Consider the following 9,739-nt stretch of genomic DNA (forward strand, 5'->3'; position numbering starts at 1 on the left):
AGTATATGAATATAGAAAACAAAAATATACTGTTTCAAAAGTTGCATCTTCTACAGAAAATATTTAGGAATATATTTCTAGACTCAAAACAAATAGTTTTTTTTCAAGCCTAATACCTGTCCTCCAACTTTGCTGTCGCGAGTAACGTGTGAATTAAAGGAATAGTTTCAAGTAGCTTCACAGAAGGAGAAAGAACAGTCTTTACCCTCTGATTGATCTGTATTGCAATATCAGAGTAAGAACACAGATCCGACTACGAGTATTTATGCTGTTGTTGTTTGTTATTAAGCACAAAGCTACATAAAGGGCTATCTGTGCTCTGCCCACCACGGGTATCGAAACCCGGTTGCTAGCAGTATAAGTCTGCAGACATACCACTGTGCCACTGGGGGGGGGGGGGCACGAGTATTTATAAAACTAAAAGACACGATGATCTGAGTGGACGACTTGTGTTGAGGTGACATATCTCAGAACTAGGTTACTCTGATGCTATTAATGTCCACGATTGTATAATGAATTGAGCACAGTAAAACAGGTTAACTATTTAATGATAGTTGTTTACTAACATAATTATGTGTGACACAGCCATTACACAAAGATATTTTGACATACAACTGTTCCTAGAATTAGTTTTAATATAATACAATAAACGTTCAGTTCAATGAATCAGTGACGGTTTCCCACCGATTTCCTCAGTATCCTGATTTCCAACTAATACTATCACTCTCTTCAACTATTTTCCCAGCGAGAACTACAAACAGGTGGCATGACTTGGAAAATTTCTGGGACTTGTTTCCTGTAGTTATTATCATACAAATGTGGCGTAACCTATCCTATACCCAGCATCTGAAAAACTTTTGGTTTCATTAGTAACATATGCTAAACTCTCGTTAGTTCCAAAAGGAAAAGTCACGTTCTTTTAACGTATTGTATATAACTGTCAGTGCTCCAAATGGTATAAAACGTGGCAAAGATATCTACAAGTACATTTTGCTTAATTTAGATTATTTAATAAATAACAAAAAACTGGATAATATATAATACTGTTTTATTGAAAACGGTTCGACTGAAAATTTCTTCATGTCATTCCGCCACCTTAAGATGGCGACAAAAGTCGTCTTTGCCCTACTTTGCACTCATAAAGTAGAATTTAGTAAAAAATTAAATTATTTGCATTACGACTTAATTCTTTCTTACTCATTATTTTGAGAAACTAGATTGTAATTATCTTTTAAACATACATATTTATGAACCGATCCCGTAAATAACTGTGTCATGGATTGTATATTAGAAAATTTCAAGTTATAACCTACACATCGAATGTATCAATACCGATGAAAATGTGCCGCTTTGCTTTTGTTGAGGATGTTTAGACAAACACCCGTTAGAGGTCGCCTGCTTATTCTCAATTATCCCTTCTTAGATCAACAAGAGTTCATACAAACGACAACGTAGAAAAAAAATTAAGCTAATAATTAACCAATTGTTGATTTGCTCATTTGTTTTTGCTGTTCAATTTACTTACTTTTTGAGTTAAATTTACTAAAAATATTAACTCTATACACAACAAAATTGATCATACTTAATACCTCTTGATTTATAGAAAATTTGTTTATTTTCAGTCGCGTTTCAACATTTTAGAGGAATGTTGATCCCTCGTTATTATTTTGCATTTGAAATAATATTATGGCTAATACTCTACTCCAATCATTATATGTGTTAATTAACTGTGTGTTTCGGATTATTTCTTAAGTGCGTCAGAACGAAATCAAACTGTGGTAAAATCAGAAACAAAGTGATGAAAAGACCAAAAACATTGACCCTTTTCTTTCTTTCTTTTTTTTTTTGTAGCAGCGGATTGTTTTGTGCTGTTGTGGAACAATTTTCAGCTTGACTGCTTTCAAATGTCAGTTAGGGTGTTATTCTATACCTCTTTATTAAAAGAAAAACACCCACATCCCACGTTACCTCAAGAGGGAACCAAGGATGCGCGTTCGATATTAGACAACTTCAGATTGATAGCAAAACCAAAAGTAACAGCAAATGTTAGTTTTGTTATCCAGTGAAACGGAAAATGGACAAGTATGTGTGAGGACATCTGCATTAAAGCGTAAAAACTTGGTTATGGTTGGCAAGATAAAAAGGTCTTTGTGTTAAAAAATATACTTACAGGTATATCTGCACACTCTCATACATACAGCAAAAACTTCTATATTTGCGATTTTGAACTTCAAGGAACAAGTTAAAATGTTTCTCAAAAGTTCATAATGTTTTTTATGACGAATATCTTAAGCAACTGTACAAATAATCTCAATCTAAACTGCAAAAAAAAACAACAACAAAAGATTATATTTGTTGTGGCATAGAAAATGTTTTATATGTAACATTTAGATCACGTGCTCTTTTGTGTAAAAATACCAGTTGATGAATTAAGAAGTTCCTTATAAACGAAAAACTAATGATATTAGCAGAGATTTTGCTGCTAATATCTAACTGGGCGACGGGTCATTTATTTTTAGAAATTATTTTTTTAATATATATATAATGATGTAATGACAACGTTGCTTTGCTGATTTGAACTTGTTTGGTTTTCTACTTGACGAAAATAGAATAAACCATTCATCATGGACTCTCCCACCAATATTCTACGTCATATCGAACAACTGATAATTAATATTCAGTTTTTCACTATCAAATCCACTAGTTCTTTTAGACAAATGAATATCTGACTAATGTTTTTAGTATACGCTGTGAAAATTTAATTATGCATTCACACTCAAGGTTTCATGGACTTGAAATGTTTAATGGCTGTACTAAGCATCATATTATTAGTTTAGATGCCACTTTGTATAAAGTACACTCTTTCTATTAAAAGGGTATAGTTTACTGAAATATAAATGAACTACAATATTAACCAGTGGAAGAGAATGGGCATTTCATTATAACATTGAGTTCATGTGTATAGCTTCAATGGCTGATATAGAAGTAAAAACAATGAGTCAATCACATTAGTAGTTAATTGTATTTATAACGTATAAAGTATCCGTATGAAAGAATAATGCAGCATACACTATAAAAGAATAGTTAAATATAATAGTTGGTGTATGACATTTGACTGTGAAGTAGCAGTTCAGTATAAGTGTATGCACGACACCTGACTGTGAAAGAGTAGTTCAGTATAAGTGTATGTATGGAATTTGACTATGAAAGAGTAGTTCAGTATAAGTGTATGCACGACACCTGACTATGAAAGAGTAGTTCAGTATAAGTGTATGTATGGAATTTGACTATGAAAGAGTAGTTCAGTATAAGTGTATGCACGACACCTGACTGTGAAAGAGTAGTTCAGTATAAGTGTATGTATGGAATTTGACTATGAAAGAGTAGTTCAGTATAAGTGTATACACGACACCTGACTATGAAAGAGTAGTTCAGTATAAGTGTATGCACGACACCTGACTATGAAAGAGTAGTTCAGTATAAGTGTATACACGACACCTGACTATGAAAGAGTAGTTCAGTATAAGTGTATGTATGACACCTGACTATGAAAGCCGTTTTTGTTTCCTGAAGTAAATAGAATACCACTATGACACCAGTTCACAAATCCTAAGTTGTTGGCTGAAGACTTTAAAATTATTATTTGTAAAAAAAAAAAAAAAAAATTAAAAATCGTTTTAAGATTCATTAAATTTTCTTTTAAACGTCGTTTCTCATAAGATATAAGAAACTTAGAAACTACTGGCTACGTTTGACCCAAGATGTGTGATCACTACTCCTTCACGAACCTTATCATAAATCATTGTTATACAGATAAATTGATCAGTTGCTTCACTACAGTTTGATGTAAAGATATTCTGTTGTATATAGACTCCGTATTCAAACTATCACAGTAAAGATCGTTGCAATTTTTATCAACTGGTTGTAAATAGTTCTAGATATTTAACAACATTTAATAAACCAGATGAAAAACTGTATAGAGATCTAATAAGACAGTTCTGATTACAATATTAAGTACAGCTGTAGCTGAGGTCTCTAAAGAAGCTAGTTGAAATACATGTAACCACTTAAAAGTCCTTGAAGTTTAAATGTATTGAAACTATTTGTAAACGTTATTTTATAATATCTACTTTATTATACAATATTTTGATTTTATTAGCCGAGAAAAGCACTATAGTTTTAAGTCGGGCAATGATCTCTATCAAAATTAAAGAAAATGTTAAACAATCGCCAAGTTCTTTTTTATATTTTTATTGGAAGAGGATGACGTTTCGAGCTAGCGCTCTTCGTCAGACTGTACAGCTTACAAAAAGATTACTTATAAGCTGTACGATCTGACTTTTCGAGTTTGAATATTAGAGGTACCACATTTGGTTTTGCCTATCTGAATTGCTCTTATGCAACATGGACTAAACGTCCAGGTCAGAGACCTCGTTAGTTCAGACATAGCCATTTCTCATTCAGAACTGCTGAAAAGATGGAGGGCAACCAGTCACAAGGATCCGCCGCCTACTCGGCTAATTTTAATCAAGTAGCAGGATTGACTGTCACTTTTATAACATACCTATAGCTGAAGTGGAGCATGCTTAGTGATAAATCATGGACTTGGATATCGTATTTCCTGATTCAGAGCCCGACATGCTAATTACTAGGCCATGCCATAATATGTTCCATGTCAGTCTACGCTTAGCCTAATAATACAAAATCATTCTAGAGTTTAATATAACACCAATGAAATACAATACTTAAACTGAACTAACTATAGTTATATGGAATTGTACTCTTTTAACCATTAGGTGCTAAGAACGAGTTGCTATGGCCCAGATTTCAGAACACCTTTAAATAAAATGCATTTTTAGTCACTACGCTGACTTACAAATAATCAACAGTTGTCACTTGTATGTAAAAAGAAAATATGTAAAATAAAAAAAAGCTCTCATAAAGAATGGTCGTAGACATTGCAAAAAATGTTCAGGTTTGTTTTATCAAAGTATTTAATATTTATTTAAGAATTGTGTAATCAAGACATATAGTAGTGTATCGTGCGGCCAAAACAACCTGCAGGACACACCTTGTGTTATTAACAAGAGTGATAGAGTTTAGCAATTTTTCACTTTCTGTAGCTCGGACTGTGGTAATCCAAACTAGCACATATTTTCATGGATGTGCTCTACTGGACTCTTACTCCACATACCAAATTTTAAGGCAATCCATTAAGAAGTACACGAGATATAAATCTACAATTTTGATTGAATTTCTTCCTTTCTTTTCTTTCGCATCGAAAGTAGGAAACTTTATTTGGTAGAAAAACATACTTAACTTTTACTGATTATTTTCAAATTTGGTAAACTGGTAGATCCTTACATTCAACAGTGAGTTGTCAAATTTCGTCTTACTATAGGCTATTGGGTGAAAGTGCGTGCAGATACATAAGTATTGGTTAGGCCAAGCAAACTAGATTAGAAGTTTCTAGTCAAGTTTTCAAAAGAATCATACGGGTGGACGGTTATTATTGATTATTCATTGCCAACTTTTCAGCACAAATTTACTAAATTTTATGTAATTATTCTAATTAAAAAGCGTTTAGCGTCACGTGATACTAGCGTAAGCAATAGGCATAAATAACGATGCTTGATACGTCTGTACCGTTTGCATAGGAGTGTTAACAAGAAACTATTAATTTAATTTTAATGGCGTTACTATAAAGGAATTTATTAACATTGTTTTAGAGAGGGAAAACTACCACCATATATTTTAAAGAATCTGGTTGGTTCTGTAAGGTATAGGCCTGTTTCAAATAATAGGATTGCAATCCTAAAGCTAATGTTTGTAACTATCGAGTGTCACTTTCTTACTTGCTGTGGTTTGTTGGTGTGTATTAACAAAGAGTCATGACATCTAATCAAAATCACCTTAAGTGTGAAAAATAAAGATGTGGCCACAAAAAATATTGAGTGTGAGGCTTAAAGGAATGAAATCAAAATTGGCGGCCAAATTAGTGGCTACACTTATAGCATTGATAATAATTATACAGCAAATATTCATTCATCAGTTAGCTAGGCCACGTATTTTGTTCTACCCAACACCATGCCTCAAGTTAACCAAACATGCGGTCTGGCATAATGGTTTGATCTAAAGTCGACAGATAGCTTTCCTTAGAACATTACTTTATGGTGGTTTGATGCAAGGTTGACAGACAGCTTTCCTTATAACATTACTATATGATGGTTTGATGTAAAGTCGACAGATAGATTTCCTTATAACATTACTATATGATGGTTTGATGTAAAGTCGACAGATAGATTTCCTTATAGCATTGTTGTATGGTGGTTTGATGCAAAGTCGACCGATAGCTTTTCTTATAAGATTACTTTGTGGTGGTTTGATGCAAAGTCGACAGGTAGCTTTCCTTATAAGACTACTGTATGATGGTTTGATGTAAAGTCGACAGATAGATTTCGTTATAACATTACTATATGATGGTTTGATGTAAAGTCGACAGATAGATTTCCTTATAGCATTGTTGTATGGTGGTTTGATGTAAAGTCGACAGACAGCTTTCCTTATAACATTAATTTATGGTGGTTTGATGAAAGTCGACATTATGAGCTATTTGCATATACTTTTTTCGACGGTTATTTTCTCCTTGTTTTTCTTTTCTATTTTAAATCCCCAGTTTTCAAATCTATAGCTGAAGTTCTAGTTCCATTTTTGTATTTCAAACTAGAGCACATGTTCTGAGGTAGATTCATCAACTCCCTTATCATAAAGATGCTATTATTGTTGTTTTTATGTGATACGTTTCATGCTGTGGTAATGACATGGCACACATATAAGAGACTTTTGTGTAAAATATTGTGTCAGAATTTATCATCCAAGAAAATTCAGAAGGGGAATAACCGGATAAGTGTGGATGCAGTTAGAGAGAAAACTACAATTTTTTTATAGGATCAGTAAGTTGATAAGATATAAGTTAAGCTAAAGAACACGTGAGATTTAGAAACAGATAATCAATAGAAAATGCCTGATAAGAGTGAACAATAACCGGTCTTTAACTTCATGTTTCTGATGACACAGCCTTTTGGAAAGTGAAGTATGAAGTGAGAAGTTGACGTAATTTGTGTGGAGGTGGTGAGCTGTACTACTGTTAAGAGAAAGCAAGATGAAGAGTGGCGTGAAATGAAAATACCAAATGTTGGGTATTTCCCAAACTCTGAAATGTTGAATAATGATAATAATCACTATGTTATGTCAATGCATCATGAACAAACAAGAAAATGTACCGAAATCTATTATGATGCTGAGTGGAAACTTTGTATGTTAGTTTTGATTAACGGGATACGTAATTGTTTTTCTAAACTAAACATGAGATAATTAGAAAAACAACGTGCATTGTTGTTTAAGATGTGACGTCACTTATCCTCTATTAAGGTCGAGAGTACAAACTGAACAGCAATAAGTGGAAAAGAGTAAACTTACAATTTGTAGAGAAATATAAATAGCAGATGTTATTGGTTCAAAGTTGGCCTCACAATTAGGACTACATAGCTATGCTTATAAAAATATCTTAAAATGAAGACCCGACATTTCGAGGACTTACGAGCTATAATCATCACGGGTACATCAATGGAGCATTACACAGATTAAATAAGTCCCTCAGAACTTCAGACTTATTTAAAATTAAATTAATAGTTTTCAAAATACACATGTAAATAAGCTCTACTAGAAGTCAACCATCAAACACATTAAGACATGTTAGATAGTAAACCATAAAGAAGGTATAAGCTGATTCCAATATCATGATTTAAGATATTATCGTTTTAACAATAATCCTTGTTTCTAGAAATAACCTTTTTTGAAATTTGGCCTCATTCAACAGAATACAAGTAGTCAGCCAATCAAACAGTAATGATACACTTAGACAACTGGAGAAACAGAAATGCTTTACTGATAAAATACAAGAAAATTATACAATTATGATGGTATTGCCCCAATATTTAAACACATAAACCGTTTGCTTGTTTGTTTGTTTTTAATTATGCACAAAGCTACACAAGGGCTATGTGTGCTCTGCTCACCACTGTTATCGAAACCCGGTTTCTAGCGTTGTAAGTCCGCAGACATACCGTTGTGCCACTGGGGATCCACATAAACCGGGGACAATCTGGTTGTGTCTGTCATTGGTTCACCTTAGATTATTTTGTTTATTCACCGATAAATCATCCTAACATTTTATAACACTTTTAATGATTCTGGGTAAAATGATAAGTGAAATGTTAAGAAAACATATTTAAGTCATTTCTTTTTTTTCATATATGCGTTTGAAATTCCAAAATGCTCGTAGTTTTCAAGAAATTGTTAAAATATATTATTCATTTATGCCAAAAACTCCATCCGAAAGCTATAATAACAGTATATTACTTTATCACTGATACTTACATTTTATAGTTGAACTCTTATTAGATTATATATCATTATTTATTTATCATTAACCTTCCTAAGTGCTATTATTAAAATATGAAACTGCGAATTAACATAACACTGAGAGAAGTTTGCGTTTGTGCATTTGTAGTATGTAATTATATCAATATTATTTAACCTTTATTTAATAAGAAGGAATTTATTGTAAATAATTCGGAAGAATTTTGTTCAATTGTAGCCAAAAATATATTAATTCAAAATAAATTATGTTGTCATTTGATGTAACATCGTATAGTAGGGTGATTAGGGCGCTCGACTCGCATTATGCTCGTCCTTTCAGCCGTGTTAGCGTTATAATGTGACGGTTAATCACACTATTCGTTTGTAAAAGAATAGTTGAAGATTTTGTTTTGGCTGGTGTTGATTAGCTGTCTTTTCTCTAGTCTATCACTGCTAAATTAGAAACGGCTAGAGCAGATAGCCCTCGAGCAGCTTTGTTCGAAATTCCAACTAAATCAATGTAACGTTGTTGTTTACTTGCATTGTTGTCGTTTAATGCAATATTGCTTTCTCCTTGCATTCCCACTGATTTAGCTTATTACGTTATTGGATCCAAACTTAAAAGTGTTTCAACTTTTCAACATAAAGCGTAATTATCAGTAGAAACCAATTTAAATACTGTCCTTGTTGCAACTTGTTGCCGTTTTATTTTACATAAGTAAAGTTCCTATCCAGCTATCTGATACAGTAAAATATTTGGGCGCCATTTCTTATAAGCACGTGACATGGAAGTCCCAAAATCCAACGTTTTCCTTTTCCGATGCTTAACAGGAACCTCCTAAAATTTTACGACTCCGCTGCTTCTCTACACTTATAAATACTTTATCCAATCCTGCCTGGCGTATTAGCATAGATCATCATTTTTCTGCTCCCTCATTCTATTACGATCAGTTATAGGTTTTGGAGTGCCATACACTTCGATTGGCATTTCAAATTCAATTATCTAATCCCACCAATGATCTTTATTTTTGCATTCGTTTCCAACATATTCTCCAACACTTACATAATTTACGCACTGTATTCATCGCCATCTATCTGTATGTTTCACCGCCGCGACATCTTTTGGACCTACTACATCTAATGAGAAAAGTTATGACTCCTGCGGAGCACCTTTATAACTTATACTTCTGGAGAGAAAGCCTGATCATAATGCTCCCCCCCCCCCATGGCAGACTTACCACTTTGTATTTATCCTCCCTGAGATTGGCCTCTCTAAACACTAAACTCTGACGATTATATTCGATATTCTCTGTACTTT

The sequence above is a fragment of the Limulus polyphemus genome, unplaced genomic scaffold (assembly GCF_000517525.1).
Source record: "Limulus polyphemus unplaced genomic scaffold, Limulus_polyphemus-2.1.2 Scaffold1695, whole genome shotgun sequence".
In the NCBI taxonomy this organism is placed as follows: Eukaryota; Metazoa; Arthropoda; class Merostomata; order Xiphosura; family Limulidae; genus Limulus; species Limulus polyphemus.